The 24097-nt window shown below is 43.1% G+C and overlaps 1 protein-coding gene across 1 annotated transcript in view; it reads right to left on the reverse strand.

Annotated features, from left to right (window-relative positions):
• LOC147722777 (cytosolic non-specific dipeptidase-like) overlaps nt 1-24097 on the reverse strand; it is a 504245-nt gene that overhangs the window by 309340 nt on the left and 170808 nt on the right. The gene's annotated exons all lie outside the window — the stretch shown is intronic.

Here is a 24097-nt window from a genome sequence, read left to right on the forward strand (position 1 = left end):
CGATAGCGATGAAACAGTGGCTATTCTATGTTCATTAAAAAGACAATTTCACCATGTTGATATAGACACCTTAGAAGTATCTTTCCAACACAAAAGTATAACTTTAAAAGCAATTGCAACAAAAAGATAAAAAAGCATAGGTTTGTGAGAAAGATTATCAAAATCAGGTGACATTGTGCTGATGAAAACATTTTGAATTGATAATTGAATATTACAATGAAAATATTTTAAACGTTTTAAACAGACTAATTCCCAAAACTAAAAAACATGAGAACAATAGTAAAGTAAGTGAGTTTAAGTACCTGTAGATGCAGAGCAAGACCAGCATAATGGAGAAGTTGAATCAAATTTAAAAATACATTCAGGTGTAATAACGGCTCTATTATAAACAAGAACTAGAGATTGGGTGAATCATGCAGTTTTAGATGTTTTAAAAATGTTAAGCCATATTTTATCCCAAGTGTGAATAGGGAATGAGATGGATAGTTCAGTTTCCCATAATAATTTAATAAAGATTTGTCTCTTACAGTAGTAGTGGATAATAACATGTTATGCAAATAAGCAGCTGTGCGTATGGAATCATGAGGAATATTATGTAATGGTGTAGAGGGTACAAGTAATATAGTGTCAAAAGAGAAATTGTTAATGATAAAGAGGATTGAAGCGTAGAAGATATTAGCTTATATTCCTATAAAAAAGAGCTTGGTAGATTAGTTTGTGTTTGAAAACGAGAGAAAGGAATAACAGAGTTGTGCTGTACAAGTTGATGAACAAACATAATATGTTTCTCCTTTAAATGTCAAAAATAAAATGATTTGCATAGAAATGTTATTCATTTTTCATACCAAATACAAGAGGCAAAAGAGAATTCATGGAAAATATTGTATATAGCAGATGTTGGGTATGTTTTAAAATAGTGTTTGTAGAAATAAAAGTACAACTGGTCACAAACGATCTATTGTGGTATGGGAGAATCTTGAAAATCATTAGTTAAAGCATAATGTTGTTGAATTTAAAAAGCTGAATGATACAACTTAAAATCAGGAAAATGAACACCACCTTCATCCTTTGGAAGTTTAAGTTTAGATAAGACAATCTGTGCATGTGTATTATTCCAGAGAAATTTGGTACCAATTGAAATGATGTGAGAGAAATAAGAAATGGACTTTTTAAAAGGTAGCATAGACAATATATAAAGGTCATGCGGTACAATCATCATCATGATGGTGTCAAGCCTACCCCACCATGATAAATGAAGAGGAGACCATGATGAAATTAAGTTCTGAAGTTTAAGTTTTAAAGTAGTGAAGTATAGCTAATTGTATTTAAAATAGTAGAGGAAAACCAAATACAGAGGTATTTGATTTTGGAAGGGCACCTGGTGAAATTAGTGTCAGCAAACATGTATTGATAGCAGGAGGGATTTAGTGGTTGAATATCAGTTATGGAATAGCTAAGATTATAACCAGAGATACTTGAGTATAATTTGATTTCTTGTAAAAAATAATTTAAAGAGGAGGGAGGGTTAGACATATCAACTGTACTTCTTGTATTCCAAAACGGATCTGCCTTTGGAAAGAGATATCAGTTTTGCTTGTTTTACTGCTAATTTCCTCATTTGTGATAGTGGTAAGCCTAAGCTGCAACGGCTTTAAAGAGTTCTCCAACTATAAGCTTCAAGGATTCATTTTCAGCAGATTATTTATTGATTGTTACACTACGTGTTTTAGAGTTCTGTCACACACTCAATAATCTGGGCTGGAGACTTTAACCTTCATATATGCAACAAAAGCAACGCTTCTACCTGCGGGATCACCGATGAACAAGAAAACCCTTTAATTCATTTCTCTCACACGGAGGAAGGCAATAATATGCAGGCTATCATGTTCGAGTTAGACTTAGGGTTTGCGAACATGATAATGACGCCGACGACCCAATTTACATCAACCTTCCATGGAAGAGGCGTCGAAACGTTAGTAGACTATATCCTAGTTTCAACCAATAAAGCTACACGCATAAAGCACTTCGAAGTGAACAACAAAGCACTCAGTGATCATTACCCACTTAGATTAACGTATCTAGAACCCGACTATCAAAAAAACAAAGTTAAGGATCATCTGGGTATCCTGCATCAAGGAACACTCACATTGAACAGATTAAATGGCTTTACTTTAAAATGGACCAATCTAGATCAAGAAACTACCAGCGCAAGTATAATTAAAAAATGCAGGACAGATATTGACAATTGCTTAAACCCCTCTGCAACTGCCTCAGAAATTTTGACTGGCTACAATGCAATAGTGAAAACGATAACCAATGAACGAACTAAACCCAGCAAACAAAATAACATAATAAGAAAAGGTTGGTTTAACACGCACTGTACAAAAGCTTATTCGGATCTAAAGAAAGCATTAGCAAAAAAGGAAAGAAATAGAGAGGAGATAATCCAATTAAGGAAATCATATACGCACGCACTCAAACAAAGGAAAAAAGAGTTACAAGGTAACCTCTGGACTCAACTTCTAAATAGCAGCACATCAAAAGACAGTGCAGCCTTTTGGAAAATAGTTAAGAGCCCATTCCTAGCTGAAAACAACGAAGGTCCCTCCTTAGACATCGCTATAAACGCGGAGGACTGGGTGCACCATTTTTCAGGGGTCTTTGGAGAAACCAAACCCGGAGATACAACTCCCCTGCCCCCTCTCCCACCGGTGGAATATCCAATACAAATACATTTCACTATCAATGAAACAGCGAAAGCTATAAAGTCTGCAAAAAATGGCAAAGCGCCAGGACCAGACTCTGTCCCTATGGATATTTACAAATTCCTACCAGATCTCTGGTCTCCCCTTTTAACCAAAGTACTAAATGCAGCTAAGGAAATTAACCTCCCCAACTCTTGGTCAACATCGATTTTGGTGCCAATTTTTAAGAAAGGCAATAGAGATAGTCCTTCCTGCTATCGCCCCATCTCCCTCCTGGATTCGGTCGGAAAGATGGCAGGGAGGATACTGCTTGATCGACTGCAGGAGTGGTCAATAGAACACGAGGCACTCTCAGACCTTCAATACGGGTTCAGGGCCGGCCTGAGTACCGTGGACCAAGTCCTAAATCTAACATTACTGGCCGGAAAATATGTAACAGCGAAAAAATCCAGCCTGCACATGGTCTACGTCGACCTCACTACAGCATTTGACTGCGTGGAACATTCAAAACTCTGGTCGATAATGCTGCAAATGGGGATTGAAAAACCGATAGTAGATTTTCTACGTGAATTATACTCTGGCGCTACGGGAAAGGTACGATTCGGGACGGAAGGCCAACTAACAAATAGCTTCCCAATACAGAAGGGGGTCAGGCAAGGGTGTGTGCTGGCCCCCTTCTTATTCACGCTCTATACTAACGGACTTGAAGCAGCATTGTTACAGGGCGTAAAAGATCTTCCAGAAGCAGGCCGGCGACCGATCCCAGCATTGCTATATGCCGACGATGCGGTGATCCTTGCACGATCTCCGGTCCAGCTTCAACGGGCCCTAAACAACTACTGTACTTTCATGACAAGTCTAAATTTAAAAGTCAACATCAAGAAAACCTATGTGATGCATGCCGGTACCAAGGGGAGAAAAGTGAAGACAATCTATGTGGACAATTTGCCCCCCGAAAGAACTAAAACGTACCCATACCTTGGCATCACTATTGACGATGCGTTTAATTGGAAAGAAGCAACCATCTCCCGCAAGATGTCGCTCATAAGAACAGTTGGCGCTCTAAAAGCTTTCTCTCTTCGTCTGGGAAAAAGACCTCCCACTGAGATGATAAAGATCTACAACGCAAAATGCATTAGTACAGCTACCTTTGGAGCAGGAGTGTGGGGAATAACAAACGTCGAACAAATCCAGAAAGTCGAAAACTCTTTTCTAAAATTCCTACTGGCCGTCCCAAAGAGCACAACTACCTTCGGTTGCCACTTAGAACTCGGAGTGGATCATATTTCCGACATCATCAAGATCCAGCCCATTATGCTATGGCGCAGAATTTGGGCAACGGACGAGTGCCAGCTTACAAGAGCAATAATTGAAGACTGTATGAAACTAGAGTGTATGAAAAAGATAAAATGGTTGTGCTATGTAAAATCCTTTTTGTCAGATATTGGCCTTTTGAGATTTTTCAATGAACCACAGTCAGTAACAGACATAACGAAAAAAGAACTAAAAACACTATGTCTGTCTCACTTAAATCAACTACGGATGCTGAACGAAATAGGAAAGACTTCTGTTCAACATTGCTTAATGATACAACTGGTTCCATCCATCCAACCATATCTCCAGTACGACCTGACACAATTTGAAAAACTTCTTCTCACTCGTTTCAGGTTCAACCTTTTTCACTTTATGGTTTTATTTCCTATTCAGAACGTTTGGACACACAACATCTCAGTGCGTCCCTGTGCCTTTATTTCCCCTCAGTCCACAATTCACGTTCTTTTTTTTGCAAATTTTATACGCCACTTCGCAGGAGGTGGATATTACCAATTTTAAAAGTAATGAAGATTCGAAGATGCCGCCCTGCCTATTTGGCATTGCAATTCCTGGAAAACAACTCAATGTCAAAATCTGTGGCACAGTATCTAAAATTATGCCTCAGGCATCGCACGAACTTATAAAACAACAAAGAGCAGCTTGTCTTAAAAATGAACTTTAGCAAACGTTTTGTTTTCAATTTTAAACATAGTATGAATTTAATTTTTTTAAATATATTTATTGTATATTTCTGTACTTTTATGGCTTTCACAACGAAAACCGAATAAAGTTGATTTGATTTGATTTGATTTGAGTTCTGTCTGTGGCCATTCTGAAGATGAGCGTTAATTTACATAAATTAAATTCTAATCTCACCTGACCTAGTGCTGGTCTGGTGGGAAGTTTAAAAGTAATCTAGAGGATTCACATTGAGCAATGTCTAGCCACTTAGAGAGATTTTCATGAAACACTACTGTCCATATGGCATCGTAGGCATTTGTTTTCTCCTAATCACCTGCATGATTGGAAACAAAGACAGACCATACAGCTTGATAACTATGAAAGAAAGGAAGAGGTGTTAAGAGCAACAGCTGTTGTCTTAATTGTTGCTAAATGCAGCTTAGCACTACCATGATCACCCAACCATATCCCAAATATTTATACCCACCAGTGTGCTCAAGCTAGTTATTTAAGTGCCAATGCTCCCTTTTAACAATCCCCTGCCGAAGACTACCACTTTGGTCTTATCACTATTATTAATTACATTGGTATTAAAATAATCATTTAATATTTCTTATTTTTCTGAAAAACAATTGCTGTTTTATCTAAGATCACTGTCTTATCTGCATATTGCAAGATATTTTATTGACTGGCCAGGTAGGTTTGGGGGAAAGGAACCTATACTCCCCAATGCTCATCCCAAATCTGCTATATGGAAATTACAAATTATTGGAGCTAAAATACAGCCTAGCTTTATGGTGGCACTAAGCTGATTTTTAGGCAGGTATCTGAATACAGACTAAACATTGTTAAGACATCTAGCGGCTAAGGCTTTTGAAACCGGATTGATCCCAATTAAGCAAGGAGGTTTGAGGTTGAATCATTCCACAATGGACCACTGTTTCACTTTGTCGGAGCCGCAAGGAAGTCTGTGGAGTCAGTAGTTGGGGTTTTCTGCCGATTCGTTGACTCCGTGTGGCTTCCAACAAGGTGAATAGAGATATATTTTGGCTAAAATTAAAGCAGTGAAGGATATCTGGCGCATTGTTGGGCTTGGCAATGGAGCTCCCTAGTGGTAACGGAAGCCAGATTGATATTGATGGTCTTGGAAATCTGACTGGGAAAATTCTGGGTGAAAACAGCTTGAGGCAGGAGTGCGTCTTAGCACCTCTGATGTTTAGTCTGTTCAGTGCACACCTTCCCCAGATGCTGCATGCAACACATAGCTTTTCACCAAAAGTTGGAGGTAGGCATATTAGTTGCCTCATGTACGCAGACGATCTGGTGGTGATGGATATTTCACCTATAGGGCTACAACGGAAATTAAATGCCCTAAATGCTTACTGTCTAGAAAAGACATTATCGATAAATGTCGATTAGACAAGAGCAATGTTTGTTGCTAGGAGGAAAGGGACATTTTTGTGGTCCTAGGTAATGTTAGATTGGAGCAGATTAGAGAGTATAAGTATTTGGGGATTACCTTTTCAGATGACTTGAGGGGGTATAAACAAATAGCTTTTCTTAAGCTTGCCCTATTTGCAGTTCTGAATGGGGCAAAAATGTTTGAGCATAAGTGTGGTAGTCATACCTTTGAGCCTCTATGCATAGTTATACAGGGTAAACTAATTCCACAGGTCCTTTATGCAGCAGAGGTGTTGGCTTAGGATAGAGGAGTCCTATGGGAAGGACGATAAAGTAATTGTCTAAAAGTGCTTCTTGATCTCCCTAAAAATGCTATGATCCAAGCTGTTAGGAGGGAGTTGAGAACCGTAGCCTGGTGTGTGCTGGCCAATGCAGAGCCCTGCTCTTTTTTTGTATCTTAAAGATGGGAGTTCCAACGATAAATTGTCAGAGCATATCTTACTGCAGATAGTGTCACCTCTGTCTGGTAATAGGAACCCGTTAACAATAATTTAAAAGCGCTTGATCGTCCAAGATATGTGCACAGAAGGATGAGAAGTGGTTTTGATTAACCAGATAAAGAGTACACTTAGTCAACGTGGCACAGAAACTTTTTGGATAGAGATTTTCTTCTACCTTAAAACTAATGCAATTTCCAAACATCACAGGATTGTTTCCATATCTTTATGAAATCCCAGATAAATGCTTGCAGAATGAAGTTCTGCACTTGAGGGTGGGAATTGACCCTGGGTTGTGTATTAAGGTATTAAAAACAGAGGTGGTTTGTAGTTTCTGGTGCTCAGCACCTAATCATCAATACCAGCGCTTTTCATGAGCACCAGTTAAGGACACAATAATTTATGGTGGGCACTTGGAGATTAAGGCCCTATTTACGAGTTTGAGTGGACTTGCGTTCACCCCACACGGTTGCGGAAAAGGAACCGCCGACCTTAGGTCTGCGATTACGACACCCTAATTTGGTTGCTATTGCGCTTAGTGCTGTCGGAAACATCAGTTTTCCAATGGCAGGTTGGGCACCAGGCTAAAAACGCCTGCAGCACAAGCTACAATTGAAAAAAGGAAGTTGGTAAACATCCCTGCACCGTATGGCAGGCATGTGGCACAGGGATGTTGGGGGGACACCATAGATGCCACCAGGCCCATATGTGGAGGAGGGCCAGAGAGAAGGGGGCCCTGCTAGGGACCCCATAATCAGTTTCTGACAGCCAATCCATGTCAGAAAGGCCGACATGGATTGGCTGTCAGACACCGACATAATCCTAAAGTCAGTGCCAATCCTGGGTCTGCCATCATTGAAGGGATTACTGTTCCACTTCTGTTCCGACTGGCTCACAGAGCCCGTCGGAAGAGGAGCGGAATCCTCTAGCAGTTTTCCCTTCGACCGCTGTGATTAAAATATGGCAGTTGGAGGGAAACCACTGGATGTCGGGCAGACAGCCTCGGACAGCTGGTTGGAGGCTCTCTGCCCAACATCCAAATCACGCCCTAAGTGATTTACCCAGACTCACGTTGCGGCTCCTGCCCTGCCCCCTGCCCTCTGTTTTCCATGTGCAGATCACAAGATGTTGAGCCGACGCCGAGACTCGAACCTGGTTTCCCAGTTTGGAAGTCGGAAGCTTTGGCCATTATGCCACATCCACTTGCATAGTTAGTATTTGGTTCTGTTTTAAGGAGTGCTAACAGGAGGAATGGACTGATGCAATCTGCCTCCTGATGAGAGCTCTGCCACTTATTTATTTACAAATTAACCACTGGGCAGAGGCAAAAAGACATCAAACATTTGACGTCTTTCTGTGTTTGTATTCATGTACTCATGCACCAGGAGGGGCACAAGAGTATTCTAGCAGATAGCAGTGTAACTGCATTATCTGTATATTTTCTGCATCTATATTCATTTTGAAAATCTTGCAAATCCGATGGATAGACTAGCCCATGACTGCAAGCCAAAATTAATAAAGAACCCCTTTGAATATTTAGTTCACAATCTCGATTCTCAAATCTTCACCATACTCAAAGATTATTTTGTGTACAGATGATGAGCAGGTATAGAGTTACTGCTGTGTCTGTGGATGGAGATGGCAGTAATATGAAATGAAAATGACAAAATCAAATGCAATCGGCAAAAAAAACAAAATTGATACAGCCACAAGGTTTGGCCTTGGTAAGCTGGTAGAAGGTTTAAGATTTTTGTATTGCATGCATATGCCTCAAAACAATAAAGAAGAAAAAGGAAACATGTTTAAACCTATAGGAGGCAGCTTTATGACTGCAATAAATAATTTAAATTAGAAAAGAGTTGCCATCAAGTATAGTTTCAGGAGAAAAGTACCTGAAGTTCCTTGCAGGTAGGCGTACTTAGAACAGGTATGGAATTTTTTGGGTGATAATACACATCACAAAAAATGTTATTATTATTGTTGCAAAGAAAGGGCTTTCTATTACTGTAGCTTGAAAACAAATTATAAGCACACAAGAATGATTAATAAAAAAATAAAAAAAGAATAATGAACGGGGAGGGGAATACATTTGCATCACCCCTGGCACTGAAGTGCCTTTATTTTAGATGGATGTGCACATGAGATCAGGAAAAATATTGTCCCTCGGTGCAAAAGTGCTAATGGTTGAGTGGGCTGAACTAGTGCCACATGCTCTATGCTGTGGTGGACGGAAGAAAAATGTGAATGACAGATTAACACAGGAAATGATGAATACGGCTGGTGCCTGGGTGAAGTGGAGCCGCCACCGTGCGGTTCGGACAGGACTCACGGCCTCTCTAGTTTCCAGAGGCAGTGTAATGTCTGGGTGCTGGCTGGCGGAGCGATCCGATGTGGCAGAGCAGCAGTGAGTGTGTGCAGCTAAGACTCGGGCCCAAAGGCTTTGTGAAGGCTGTGGGGAGATTAGGCGCTTGTGCCCAGTGTGCCCTGCTCCCCCCATGGTTGCATCTGTGTAAAGGCTCCCACGGGTGGGGAGCAACTCCTACATGCCTGAGTGGATGACTGGTTGCTGGACTGTGCCGTGAGACCGCCCAGTCGGGGAAGTAGTACAGTCTGATTTTTGGTGCGGAGCAGCGAGGGAACTCTTCTGGTCGTGCGGGGGCACCCCCTCCTCCGGAAGGGATCTGCATTCACTGGGACCTCTCCCCTCAGAGTGGGGGAACTTGGACAATTCTCCTTTGCTGCCTCTCAGCTGGACCCCCGGTCCAGACTAGAATGGAACCAGCACCTGGGTGGAACTCTGCTGCGCATCCACCACCATCATTTCTATCTCCTGAGGTGGGACATGCTTACCTGCCTGGTATGGTGGGCGTCGTCCCGACCCCAGCTAGAGTTGGTCTCCACAGGATGGGAATAGAGGCCCCTTTTCTGGGGTTCGCCCTGCGTGCATGTAGGGCTGGGGATGGGTGGATACCTCATTAGGTCCTGCATTGACTGAATCACACCGCTCCCAACAGCACTTCACATTATAAGTGAGTAACAACACAGAACTTTATTACTCGCTTGGACTTTAGGGGTGCACAACCCAGTTGTGGGGACACCTTGAGATGGAGCAATCTGTAACCACGGCTGGAGCATAGGCACTGCATACGCTCTGAGACCAGAAGATGGGCAAGACTAGGATGAACCAACTAGGAGCCACCCCCAATCACAAGGAGGACCCACGTGACCAGACATAGGGGACCCTGGAAGCCCCACCCGAGGCAGATCCAGTACAACAACAGCTGGCTAAGATACTAGACGCCATTAAAGACACGAAGACAATATTGCATCAGGATATAATTGCTGTTTCAGTAGGGTTCAGGCTCCTCTTACCAGAACACAAGAAGTTAGCTGAAAGGGTGAAAGTGGTGGAGTCTGGATTTGTGGAGCTGACCCCAGCACAGCAAACGCTGATACAGCAAGTACAAGTAGCAGAACTTTCGGATAGGATCCAAATACTGGAGCGCAGGACTGAAGATGGTGAAGGCTGTAGTAGATGAAACAATATAAGTCCTTGGTCTACTGTAAGGAGTGGAAGGAGGGGACATGGTCACTTATTAGGATTCCTGGCTAAGCACTGTGGTGGCACGGAGGTGCTCGCCGTCATTCTACACCCTTGAAAGAACCCACTGGGTGCCGGCAAGACCATCGGCTTCAGGTCAACAACGGCGCTGTGTGGTTCGCCAGGCTCCTACTTTACAAGGACAGAGACATCCTTCTACATTAAGCTTGAACCAATGGTCCCTTCGTGGTGGGCAACAGTAAGATGTCCATTTTCCCAGACTTTACACTCAACGTCCAGCGGAGGCGCGCTTCATTTAGGGATTTCAAGAAGACGCTAAGAGTAGAGGGCCTCCAATACTCCCTGATCTTCCCTGCCCAACCCTGTATAGTACTGGACTGAAAGACCCATTTTGTGAGGATCCCAAAGCAGCATGGGATTGGATAGAGGCATATTAAACTGAGAGTCCCTTGGCGGGCCGGGGATGGGACCCCGAGGTTGAGTGACCAGGAAAAGACCCAAGAGGCGTCCCATCGGAGGCTTATTAAAGAAACCGAGCCCTTCTCAAACAGAGCAAGAAAGAGCAATGGCAGGCTGTAGTGAAATCCACCGAGAGGTCATCCCCATTGGAGGAAGATAGCCTTACCATGCGAACAGTGACCCTGAAGACAGCGGATGAGATAATATACCTATGAACCCCTGCATGACCAGTTCAAGCCCTAACCCTGTCTGGATGAGCCAGCACCCCCTTGTATTACTTTGGAATATATGTGGACCGGATAAATATAGGAGCCGGCGCACAATGTGTATGTACCTGTGAGTTAATAAGCACAGTTGCAATCCCCCCAAGGACCTTACCATAGATGGTTTGGACCCCTACTGGACCTTGAATATGTAGGACTGGTTTGGGTGATTGGCCATTGCCAAACTGCCATGTGAATCGGGGATTTGTTGTTGTGAGGGTTTTTGCAAATGGTTGGATTAGTTTACTTTACGGGAGAGGGACAGTCTATTCTTTTTTCCAGGAGAGTGGGGCTGGGTGGGGGTGGGAATAGAGGGAGTCAAGCGATCACTACAGAGATGTCCTCAACCCATCATACGCTGACGTTTTTAACATGGAACATTAACATATTGGGGTCAATATCTAAACATCATAACAGTCCCAACTATTTAAAGAAAGGGGAATACAAATAGCTCTATTACAAGAGATGCACTTACTCACAGGTGAGGTGAAAAAACTGCATAGACGGTGGAGGGGACAGATCTTCGCCACCACCTTCTTGGCATATGCCAGAGGGATGTTGATCTAGATAAGAGCTGAAGTCCCCTATTGAACCGACACAAACCCTGATAGACATAGAGGGCAGGTATGTCCTCTTCACAGGGACACTATTTAACCTGGACCTTATGCTGGGTTGCTTATATGCGCCCAATCAAGAACAACTGGCCTTTCTAGCTTGTCTCTCTGCCCAGATGGCTGATTTGATGGTGGGGAACGTGGTAGGGCTACCCCACGGGGAGCAGCAGTCCATCATCACACCAGAACAAATGGCAGCTTGGATAGGGGTAGGACTTGAGACTGTGGGTGACTGCTGCCAAGAGAAACTCTGTTCACATTCGCAACACTGATGGATGAATGTGGTCTCCTGCCAGGGCAGTTCCTGCAGTACAAGGTGCTAGTTGCAGGCATTTAATCAGCTGTGGGGGTTGGGCAGAGAGGAACCCGAAACACATGCAGTATTACACTCACTGAGCAAACCGGGTCCGGCTGGACATCAAGTGAAACAGTTATATGCTTCACTGCTTGGAGCATCCCTTACCCCACTGCAAGCCCTGCGGGCAGATAGGAACTGATCCTTGACAGGGAATTAACCGACACAGAATGGGGCAGAGTACTGGAATTCCCAAAGAAGATATCCTGCAATACATGGCTGAAATATATACAATTTAACTTCATACACATATAGTATATGATACACCGCCACCTATTCACTGTTCATGGGGGGAATCATGATGCTGTCCGAGATGCAACCAAGCCCACATGGATTTCATACATATGACCTGGGGTTTTGAGAAATTATGCAAATTGTGGTCTGATGTGATATCCACGATTAATGCCACAGTGGGTCGCACACTCAACCCCACAGTGGAAACATGTCTGCTAGGGCACTTCCCTCACCCACTCATGCACAAAGTGGGGAATTGATTCATGACCTGGCCTTAGCATTGACCAAAAGAAGAATAACCATGACATGAAAATCTATAACAGGACCACAAATACATCTTTGGACTCGAGATGTGGTTATCTGGGATGGTGTGGAGGGCAGGGATTTGCATTGTGAGGAGGCAAAAAGACAGAGACAACACCCACTTGCAGAGCAATGGAAGGACACATTATTTACCTGGGAATATCCCAGCCACACTAATAGTGCAGATGAAAATAGCTGGGGCACGACAGACTAGATTATAGGGGCTAATAGCGAAAGACCTAGACCATAACTAGAATATATGAAAGTGGGTTGTAGCCCGTCCTCGAGAAATTAAGCCAGGACCCCACAGGCAAGTCAAAAACAAGCATGGGCAAAGCATACATCGACTCTACTCCTACACCAGGAACCCCCAAAATTTTACCTCTCAAATATATGTGTAGATTCCTCACCTGCACCAGCTGAGTCATAAAAGATTGTGTGAGGCCAGTTCTAAGGAATGTAGATTGCAATACAACACTCCATGCTTCAATATTGTAGTCTCATGAGAGAAAATCCCAAAATATATATAGGGCTCGAACACATAGGAATTGCATACATTATTTGAGTACAGCAGGAGATATAGAAACACAATAGAGGAACTTGCACCAATATAAGTAACCTCCCTGTAACCTTATAACTCCCCAATATATATAATGCTAAGCGCTCAGTGATATGTGACTTATTCTGCAAAGTGATGAGGCAATAGTGTACTACTTAATAATGGTGAACTGTATTGTGTGTGAGTGAAATGGCAATAAAGATAATACAAAAAATAATTCACAAATAAGCCCTCTAATGGCATTTCAAGCATGAGGACGCAATTGGGAGGTAGACCGTACTAAACATTGATTAGTTACTGAAATTGAGTTGTTTCTATTTAGTTATAGTTAGGACCTAGTTTCCATAGGACATCCCCAACATCCTATTTGCAATAACTTTGGCGCTGATGGACGAATCTTCATGAATGTCTCCAAGAAAATAGCCTGCTCGGTTCCGCTCCTTCCCTGAAAGTTTGGGGGTGATCCGTCAAGCGGGGGCTGAGAAAAAAAGGGGGTCCCAAAACGTGTTTTCCCTATGCAATTTTCAATAGGGACCTTCAGCCAGGGGTACAGCCCGAACGGCTGAACGGAATTACACAAAATTTGGCAGAGAGGTAGAGGTAGGTTTGCTGATTGTTCTTTTTGTTAAATGGTGTAAATCTGTCCAGTAGTTTCTGAGAAAATTACAAGTAAAATCATAGCGATATCTGGAGACAGAGTGCAGCACGCGTACGGATATCCGTTCAATTACGAGGGCGAGCTGCATGCTAATTGGCTGTGAATTGTCTGTCAACACTCAAAACCAGGAAGTGTTGGCGGTCATATTGTGCCTCGGTAGAACCGAGTCACAAGAAAACAGTAAAACAAAGTTGAGAAATAAGGGAAGGGGGCAGGTTAGAAACATTCTGAACCTCTAGGCTTGCTCAGGGGTCATACATGGAGGTTTAGGCTCAATTTTTTTTTTTTATAAAAAATGGCGGGGTACTCATGCAGTACTTGTACGCGGTTGAAAAAGTGAAAAAAAACTAGAAGTCCGTTTTATTCATTAGGTCCCGGGGGGCAAATTACGGGGGCAATTTTTTTGCAAAATGGGGGCTTGTAAGGTGCCCCGAGCAGTGGGGAAAGGCACTCCTCTGGTTTTATTTTGAAGTATGCGGGGGTTTACGGCCCTTCTCCCTGCAGTCTCGGGGAGCGGCACCCCTCGGGTCTTTTAAAAAAAATATGTTTTGAGCTCTCTCTCTCTCTCTCTCCCCGTAGACGTTGCGGGGAACGCCACCTTTCTAGGGCAGTAATATGTAAAATGACCTTCCAGCTCCGGGTACCTGCATTGTGTGGAGTTTTTTATTAATGTTTGGAGGGTGGGCTTGATATTACGTCCCTTTTAGTTCCCATAGAAGTGCATGTTCTGGTGTTAACATGGGCTTCTATAGGAAATAACAAGGCCGTTTTATCAAGCTTATTATCGCTGTTTTATCAGCAGTTTCCTGCCAATAAAACGGCAATAATTTTAACACTGGTCCTTGATAATATGCACCTAAGTTTACTGGTCAAAAAAAGAGCAATGGTTCATCTTTTCAACACAAGGCGATACATTATCGCCGCTTTTATCGGCAGGAAACTGCTGATAAAGCGGCAATAATGGGCTTGATAATATGCCCTTGTGAATAACCATAGCAGCCCAAGTTAACATCAGAACCTGGGCTGCTATGGGAATTTACAAGGGCCTATTATCAAGCCCCTTTATCGCCTTTTGTTGATAATATGCCCCTTCATTCCTATTATAGTATGTAAAACTTTCCTTTTTTTTGTGTAGCAGTTGTACTCTCTACGCATGCGCAGCCTCGTTTTGAAGCCCACGTTTTTTTCTTTTTCTTCAAGTTCAACAAGCAAACCTTTCTTTATTTCAGGTAGTAAATTTGTCCCTTTCTTTTCCCGGGTCGTGTGTGTCATTCACTGCTGTACTTTTGTAATATATCAATAATCATATTTTTTCTATATTTATTTGAAAGGTAGTGTCGAGGCGACAAATGTTGATTACGTACTCCGTCCACCTCCATTTTAGTCGTTTTTCATCGTTATTTTTATTATATCTGTTACTTAGAACTCAGTAGTTTTCAATCCTGGTCTTGAATATCTTACTATAGTATTTCAATATTATTTTTATTGTGGACCGTCATACCCCTCCCCCACAAAATAAAAGAAGTATGTAGTTTTTTAAATTAACTTTTATTAGATCAATAAATGTAAACAAAACTGAATTATAACTATACTAGAAGCAACTAGAAAAATAACTTTAACAACAAACAATATTATAAACAAATTGTTAAATGGACTCCAAAAGATGACCGATTGGTAATCTGCAAAACAAAAAAAGAAAATTAGAGTTTAGAATTATCTTGATGTGAGTAAATGAGATGAAGCATTACAAGTTTTGGTAACTCTACAGTTTTACGTGTGCAGTGTGCCTCATACATTTCCGTTCTGTTATACTGCCGCATTCAATTGGTGTCTATATGGAAGTGGCTACTGCGTTACTGACGCCCGTTATGCTGACTTATTTCTAATGCATTGCTATGAAGGCTTTGGAGATCTAGACCTCTGTGCTTACAGTTGTATAAACCTTGCGGCCAAGCATTTCAGGCAGTTTAATTCACAACTTGTTTTGAACAATTCTTCTACACGTCCAAGTAGACAGCAGTGTCTATAAGTTTAAGAGAGAAAGAGAAATGATGTCACAGTGAGTGAGAGCGAGAAAGAGAGAGAAAACAACATTAAAACTGTGTCGCAGAATCTGGAGTTGAGATTTTTTCTTGAAAAGTCAGACGTAGATTTACAAGCTCTTTGCGTCACTTTAACATGTTAAAAGTGACTCAAAAGTGGCGTAGTAAGGTTGTGGATCTGTTTGTCAGACTGTTGTAACATATCTGTTGTCACTGCTCGGAGGTAATTATAGATTTTACGCAGAAGCTGCTGTACACTACGCACTCTGGGCCATAATATCAAGCCTGGGTGACAAAATTATTGCCACTTTATCGGCAGGAAAGTGCCGCTAAAGTGGCGATAATGGGTTTGATAATATGCACTATGGAATTCCAATCGAAGCACATGTTAGATGTCCTTCACAACTAACATGAGCTTCAATTGGAATTCCATAGAGCATATTATCAAACCTATAATCGCAACTTTAGCGGCACTTTCCTGCAAATAAAGTGGGGATAATTTAGTCGCCAAGGCTTGATAATATGGCCCTCTCTCCTTTCACAAATAAAGGTAACACTACAGTTTTACGAGTGCAGTGAGTGGCTTGCAACGCAGTGAAAATGTTAATAATGAAAACCACAGTGGGTCAGAAGAGAGTCTCTGTTTCACCGTCTTGCACTGTATTTCTACCTTGACCAGCAGGCTTAGCGCTGGCCAACGCCCACTGGGGCAGGTGATTGCATACTTAAAGATTGCCTGAGGCTGCACGCAGTGATTATTCTGTGCCTCTGAGGAAATGCGAGAGCGCATGAAACGCGTCAGGCACCTGAACTTTTGGAAAGGAATCCCTTTGTTTGTTTTGCAGCTTCCTTGAATTAAACAAAAGAAATATATACCTACCTGTTTGTGGCTCTTTCAAAAAGGGTAACCTTGCGTGTTGGATATCTATATATATAGATATATTCACTGAAAAAACCATAGGTTATAGACCATATATAGTTAGGGATTAGCATTTAAAAAACCTTATTTTATTTGCACAAAACCATTGAAATTCCATATATAGTTAGTTGCACTAACTATATATCGCGGACCCGCAATCCACTGCTAATGATGTCACACATTACATCATTCATGACATGGTCAGTGACATCACTGATGACATCACTGATGACATCTCAAATGACATCACTGATGACATCACTGATGACAACACCCAGTGACTGTATGTTTCTGTAAAGTTAAAATATGTCTTACATATTGAAGAATGAGTGGATGTATAAGTGTCTGGATGAAGGATTTAGTAGGTGCATGACTGACTGTATGAGAGAATGATTAAATGTGTCTCACTGAGTGCATGGGTTAGTGATTAAAGTGTCTTAATTTGGCAATCATTATTTATGTTCTTCTGTAAACTGCTGCATGTTTAAATCAGTAGCTATATCAGTAACTATATGGGTTATTGAATGGTTGCCCAAGTATTTGTATGGGAGACTGAGTATGTGTGTGGGTGGCTGGGAGGTGTATAACTCTGTGCATAGATGTGTGAGCAGTTGATTCCCTAGGTGTATGGCTTCAAAAGTGCATGTAGAAACAGCTGTATGGACAGTTGACTGTGTGCATGAGTATATTGGTGAGTGAATGGATATCTCAGTTCTACATGTCAAAGTAAGTACATATGTAAAACACACTCCATGTGAGAGTTGACATATATAAATAACTGAACATAAGAGCCAGTGAATGTGAGAGTGGCTGTATGAATCATTGTGAACTTGTATCAAGGATTGTATAAGAGAGTAAATATGTGTTAGTATATGTTTGAATAAGTAAGGTGTGTATAACTGTATAGTTGAGGAAATGGAGGTGTGATTGATTCTTTGCATGACTGACTAGGTGTGTGAGTAACTCCATGGATGTGTGACAGTCTGTGAGTGCCTGTTTACACTGAGTGTATCTAAGGTTATATTAGAGTCTGAAGATGTATTATCACATAAATGATATCATCAGTGATGTAATCAGTAATGTCAAATGAGATGTCAGTGATGTCATCAGTGATGTCATTTGAGATGTCATCAGTGATGTCATCAGTGATGTCATTTGAGATGTCATCAGTGATGTCATCAGTGATGTCACTGACCATGTCATGAATGATGTAATATGTGACATCATTAGCAGTGGATTGCGGGTCCGCGATATATAGTTAGTGCAACTAACTATATATGGAATTTCAATGGTTTTGTGCAAATAAAATAAGGTTTTTTAAATGCTAATCCCTAACTATATATGGTCTATAACCTATGGTTTTTTCAGTGAATTTTCAAGGTTTTGTAAATGCAAATTCCTAACTATATATGGTCTATAACCTATTGTTTTTTCTGTGAATTTCATTGGTTTTTTAAAAGCTAATATCTATAGCTGTAAAATATATTCTTTATTAAGTGACGTATCACGTAGCCCGTGAGACGCCTCATGATGCATCGCATAACCGTGACGTATCGTCTCTGCAGCGCAAACCAAACCCAAAACGTAAGCGCGCCAAAACACGGTTAAAGATATATATATATTTTTTTAACCTTAATTAGACAAAATCCACACGTGCACATATCACAAACGTTCAAAAAACACAATATGTCGGACTCCCGTTACGCTGCCGGTTAGCTGCCCGGTTAACGTACCAGGAAGCACCTTTACCGCGAAAAATCGCATTTTTTTTTTCACCCCCCAGGGAACTTTAATAGCCCCCTCATCAATCCTAGGGGTTCAGGAGGGGTCTGCCTTACCCCTTTCATTCATTTACACCTTTTTTCCACCTCTTCTCTCTCGATCCCACAGAGAGACAAGATGGCGGCCGCTCCAGACTGTTTACAATGATAACAGCCAATCAGCTTCTCCTCAGACTCCGTTACACTGCCGGTTAGCTGCCCGGTTCGCGTACCAAGACGCGTCTCTACGGCGAAAAAATCGGATTTTTTTTTTTTTTTTTGGGCCCAGCGTGGCTCTATAATATCCCCTCATCAATCCTAGGGGGTCAGAAGGGGTCTACCTTGCCCCTTTCCTTCATTTCCCCCTTTGTTTTGGCCTCCTCTTGTCTCTCGATCCTACCGAGAGACAAGATGGCGGCCGCTCCGAACTGTTTACAATGTTGACAGCCAATCAGCTACTCGTCAGACTCCCGTTACACTGCCGGTTAGCTTCCCGGTTAGCTGCCCGGTTCGCGTACCAAGACGCGTCTCTACGGCGAAAAAAACTGAATTTTTTTTTTTTTTTTTGGGCCCAGCGTGGCTCTATAATATCCCCTCATCAATCCTAGGGGGTCAGAAGGGGTCTACCTTGCCCCCTTTCCTTCATTTCCTCCTTTGTTTTGGCCTCCTCTTGTCTCTCGATCCTACCGAGAGACAAGATGGCGGCCGCACCGGACTGTTTAGAATGTTGACAGACACCGGAGAGCCAATCAGCTTCGCTTCGCAAAGTTCCGATAAGCGAAAAGTACGCGAACCGGAGCGCTGCCCGGAGCGCTGTTACAGATATATATCTTGATTTAAACGTTAATTTCTCAAAATCCACTGAAGCACATATATTGAGACCTAGCAAAGGCACATCGGGCTAACAGTCCCTACAATTTTGCCAAGTTTCGTGCAAATCCATTCAGCCGTTCGAGCTAAAAGTGAGTCCAACCGCCCTATGGAAAACTCAATGTTAAAAACGCGTTTTGGGACCCCCCTTTTTTCTCAGCCCCCCCTTGACGAAACCCCCCCAAATTTCCAGGAGGTACTCAGAAACAAAATGTGCCATTTTCCTGAAAATTTCAGCCGATTCCGTCCACAAACGCCAAAGTTATTAGACATAGAATTTTCAGAAATCCCATAGGGAAAAAATCCTAACTATATATACCTACTGGCGACCGCCAGTAGGTAATATATATATATATATATATATATATATATATATATATATATTACCTACTGGCAGTAGCCGGTAGGTATATATAGTTAGGACCTAGTTTCCATAGGAAATCCCCAACATTCTATTGGGAATAACTTTGGCGCTGGTTGATGAATCTTCGCAAATTTCTCAAAGAAGATGGCTCGCTCCGCTCCGCTCCTTCCCTGAAAGTTTGGGGGGGATTCGTCAAGTGGGGGATGAGAAAAAAGGGGGGTCCCAAAACGTGTTTTCCCCATGTTAATTTTCATAGGACCTTTAGACTCAGCTACAGCTTGAACCGCTGAAGGGAATTACACCAAACTTGTCAAAATGGTAGTGTCTGGTATGCAGATCACACTTTTGGTAAAATAGTGTAAATCCCTCCAGTGGTTCCTGAGAAAATTAGAAGAGAAATCAATTATATATCTATAAGCGCGCACGGGTGCGCGCACCCCGCGATTTTTCGCGATTTTTTTTGGGGGGGGGGCTTGGGGGGCTTCTCTCTTTCATTTTAATGTTTTTAATTTAATTTAGAGGTTGCCCACCCCTCGTTTTGCACCCCGAGATCACCGCCACCGCCCGAGCTGCCTTAAAATGGCCGCTGCCTGGTTGTGGGCGGGGCCGGGAGGACGATTTTGAAGTCCCCTGGCAGGTGCCCACCCTGCCAGGGACATTGGTGCCCTAAGATCGAGTGCCCACCTCGATTTATTGTCTTTTTAAAAGAGCCGGTGCCCACCCGGCATTTGCAGCTTATCCCCCGCCTACGAGTGCCTGGAACGGGCCGCCGCGCTGCCCGCGACGACCCGGAAGTGTTCAGGCCCGCCGGCCAATCATAGCGCGGCCCTAGGAGAGGTGGCCAGAAGTCCCGCCCCGCAGTCTGAGGAGAGACGAGGGGCCCGGCGCCTGAAGGTGCAGGCGGGGCTCCGTTGTGGAAGAGGAGCCCGTGCTGCCAACCGGAGAAGCCTTCCAGAGTTGCCTGGTTCCCCCGCGAGGCTCTCCCGAGTGAGAGAGCCCCGCCCGCCGCCCGAGAAGGACAGCCGGTCCGCAGGGGAGCCCCCGCCACAGGTCCAGGTGAGTGGGGGCCCGGGGTGTTGATCCACAAGGGAGGGAGGGCGTCGGGACACATTGCCGGTGTCCGCCCCTCCCCCCCGGAAAGTGCCGCACCTTCAGTTTCAGCCCTGAGAGGGCTCCGGGGGCCATTGTCAGTTTGAGTCCCCAGGAGGGGGGCTCCGCCGATCTGCCCGCATCTTGTGCCAGGGCCCCGAGGCCCCAACGAACCGGCACATTTTTGTTGTTGTTCAGAGCCTGCGAGGCTCAGGGGCATTTCGGTTTGCGAGCCCAGAGAGGCTCCACGTGGCCCATTTTGTTGATCACAAGTCCTGAGAGGCTCAGGAGGGCCAGTTCTTTGTTCACGAGCCCAGAGAGGCTCCAACGTCGTGGGGGCAATTCTTGCTTCAAGAGCCCTGAGAGGCTCTGGGAGGGCCATAGTTGCTTCGAGTCCCCAGGAGGGGGGACTCCGACGAAGGTGGCATTTCGTGTGTGAGCCTGAGAGGCTCTTGGGGGCACATCATTTGTTTCACGAGCCCAGAGAGGTTCAGGGGACAGTCAGATGGGCAGAGCCTAGAGAGGCTCCCACGTTGGCCCCATTAATTGCACCAGTTGCCCAGCACTTCGTGGGCAACTGCCACGTTTAGGCCCTGACATTGGGACACAGGGACTGCCACAGGTGGTGGCTAATGTGGATTTGGCGCAATTGTTCATTTTCTGCACCTCTGAATGTGTTTTTATGCGTCATGTGCTTTGTCCTTTTACACCGCTGAATGTATTGCATTGCATCATGTGTTATGTTCTTACACCCCTACAGGTATAGTGATACTTAGGTGGTTGTTTTCTCCCTAGTACAGGTGGTGCTAGTGAGGTCCTGGTTACCAGTGATTACTGGTTGTGTGCTATTTTGTGCTAATGTAATTTTACATTCTAAGTGCTATTTCTAAAAGTGCTGATTCCTGACAGTGGTCCAGGTGGCCCTGTCTTGTAAATATCCCCTGTAAATTCTGCCCGTGCCCCTGGCACATTGTAAAGTGTGTGTTTTCATCTAATGTGTTTTGGTGTAATACAAAGGCTATTTTTATATATAACCTTGTGTGGAGTTTCCTTTGTGGTGGGCCTTGGGTGTTGTTGCTGGGGTGCGTGCGCAAATACTTAACTCATATCGCCTCCAAGTTTAGCCTTGCTGCTCGCGCCACGTTACCTAGAGGGTGAGTAGGGGTTATCTTGGCGTGTAACTCCCTTGCCCTGACTTAGGAGTGGTGGTCTCTGACTGACTTTGGCAAAAGCCCTGGCCAGCCGGGGATCCCATTTCTAACATTGGCTGGGGGAAGCCTGGGGGAAGCCTTTGCTGTGGCTGTCTGGTCTCCCGTGCCGAGGGGAGACCGGGTGATGCCCATTCCTCGTGACAGCCTGCATAGCGCACCGACTCCCCTCAGCCAAGCAGCGCTTGAAAGAGGGACTTGAACCTCGCAGAAGCTGTTCGTGTCTAACCCTCTCTGAGGTTGCTTGCTAAAAGCATAATCTACACAAAGGAGGAAGTGCCTCGTCTGTTTTGACTGCAGCCGTGATAATCAGTCATCGGGCAGCTACAAGAGGAACTCTGGGAGTCGTTTTTTTTGTAGTTTAGCCCTGAAGTCTCACAGTTGTGAATTTTTTTTTTCCGGGTGATTGTAGTGAGGGCGAACACTTGCGGGGTAACTATGGGCGATAGGGATGTTCTGGTGGCCAATGAGAGTCCCACTGACCGCGGACCGATTCTTGCGGAAACGGATCCGAGGAGGAATGAGCTGGAGAAATTGGTGGTGTTCAAAACCTATGGGATGCGGTGGTTCGTGCTGGGGGTGATCTGCCTGCTGAACTGTTCCAACACCATGGTATGTACTGGTGAGAGAGAAGGGCTCCCACAAATCATCCTTTTCACATAGTGCTTGCTGCTACCGTCTTCCTGCTTTATGGCGCTGTAAATCGTGCGTTTGTCTAGTTCTGGTGGGGCAACCTAGGTACATCCCATGATATAGGGCAGTCATAAGCAGTGCGCCGAGTGTGTATATGTGTAAAAATATGTGGCAAACTGCATCGCAGTATTATTTCCATCTGTTTAACCCAGAAACAGCCTTTTTTGTGAAATCGGCAAATTATGTGGCCAATTTTGTAAAGACTTAATTATGTGGTCAAGTCTGCAGTCACAGAATCATACACATTGACTGCCCAGCTTCTGTTGGGGACTGCTTTTTATCATCTTATTTGGTAATTCAATTGAAACCTAAACGTTTTTTCCTCGCCCTGTGTTAGCTTCCCTAGTTATTTATAGCAACCGTATTAATAAATGCACATTTGCACTTCATTGCTGCACTGCAAACACTTTTTTACTGCTTAATGGATTGCATGTAACAGTTGCTTTAAACAGGGAAAGCACTGCCACTACTCACAAGGACGCTTCATTGTGATTTTACCATTCAGCACAAATGTAACTCCTTGCATTCCGATTCTGATGAAATACCTTTTGTTAAAACAAATATACATGAAAAAAATAATATAGCATAAACTATGCATGCAGATGTGGAATGTATAATTTGCTATTTAACACCATTGGTATCGGAGGGACAACACAAATCTCTCAAGGCTTTCCCTACTGTGAGTTATGGGACCTGCCCACTCCCATCAGTGATGATAAATTGCATATTACACTCCATACACCTGAATATATATATATATATATATATTTATATATATATTCACTGAAAAAACCATAGGTTTTAGGCCTTATATAGTTAGGAATTAGCATATATATATAGATATATATATTAGCTTTTAAAAAACCAATGAAATTCACTGAAAAAACCATAGGTTATAGACGATATATAGTTAGGAATTAGCCTTTAAAAATCCTTGGAAATTCACGGATAAAACCATAGGTTTTAGCCCTTATATAGTTAGGAATTAACATATAAAAAACCATTGAAATTCCTCCTATATAGTTAGCTGGACATTTTATTGATATAAAACCAATGAAATTCAACATATAGTTAGTTGCACTAACTATATATTTTGCGCATCCGCAATCCAATGCTGATGATGTCACATATTACATCATTCATGACATGGTCAGTGACATCACTGATGACATCATGTAGTGTCTGTATGTTTTTGTAAAGTTTAAATATGTTTTACATATTGAAGAATGAGTGGATGTATAAGAGTATGGATGAAGGATTTGATTATATAAGTGAGTAAGTATGTGTTAGTATATCTGTGAAAATGTAAGCTGTTCTGTGTTTAACTGTATAGATTAAGAAATCAAAGTGTGATTGATTCTTTACAGGACTGACTAGGTGTGTGAGTAACTCCATGGATGAGTGGCAGTGTGTGAGTGTCTGCATAGGTGTATGAGTGCATATGATAGTGTTGTAATGATGAGTGACTGTATGTACGAGTGACCTTATGGGTGAATGAATGAATGTGTGTGTAGACGTAGGAATCAGTGAGTGCGTATGTAGTAAAT

The sequence above is a fragment of the Lissotriton vulgaris genome, chromosome 4_1 (genome assembly GCF_964263255.1).
Source record: "Lissotriton vulgaris chromosome 4_1, aLisVul1.2, whole genome shotgun sequence".
Lineage (NCBI taxonomy): Eukaryota > Metazoa > Chordata > Amphibia > Caudata > Salamandridae > Lissotriton > Lissotriton vulgaris.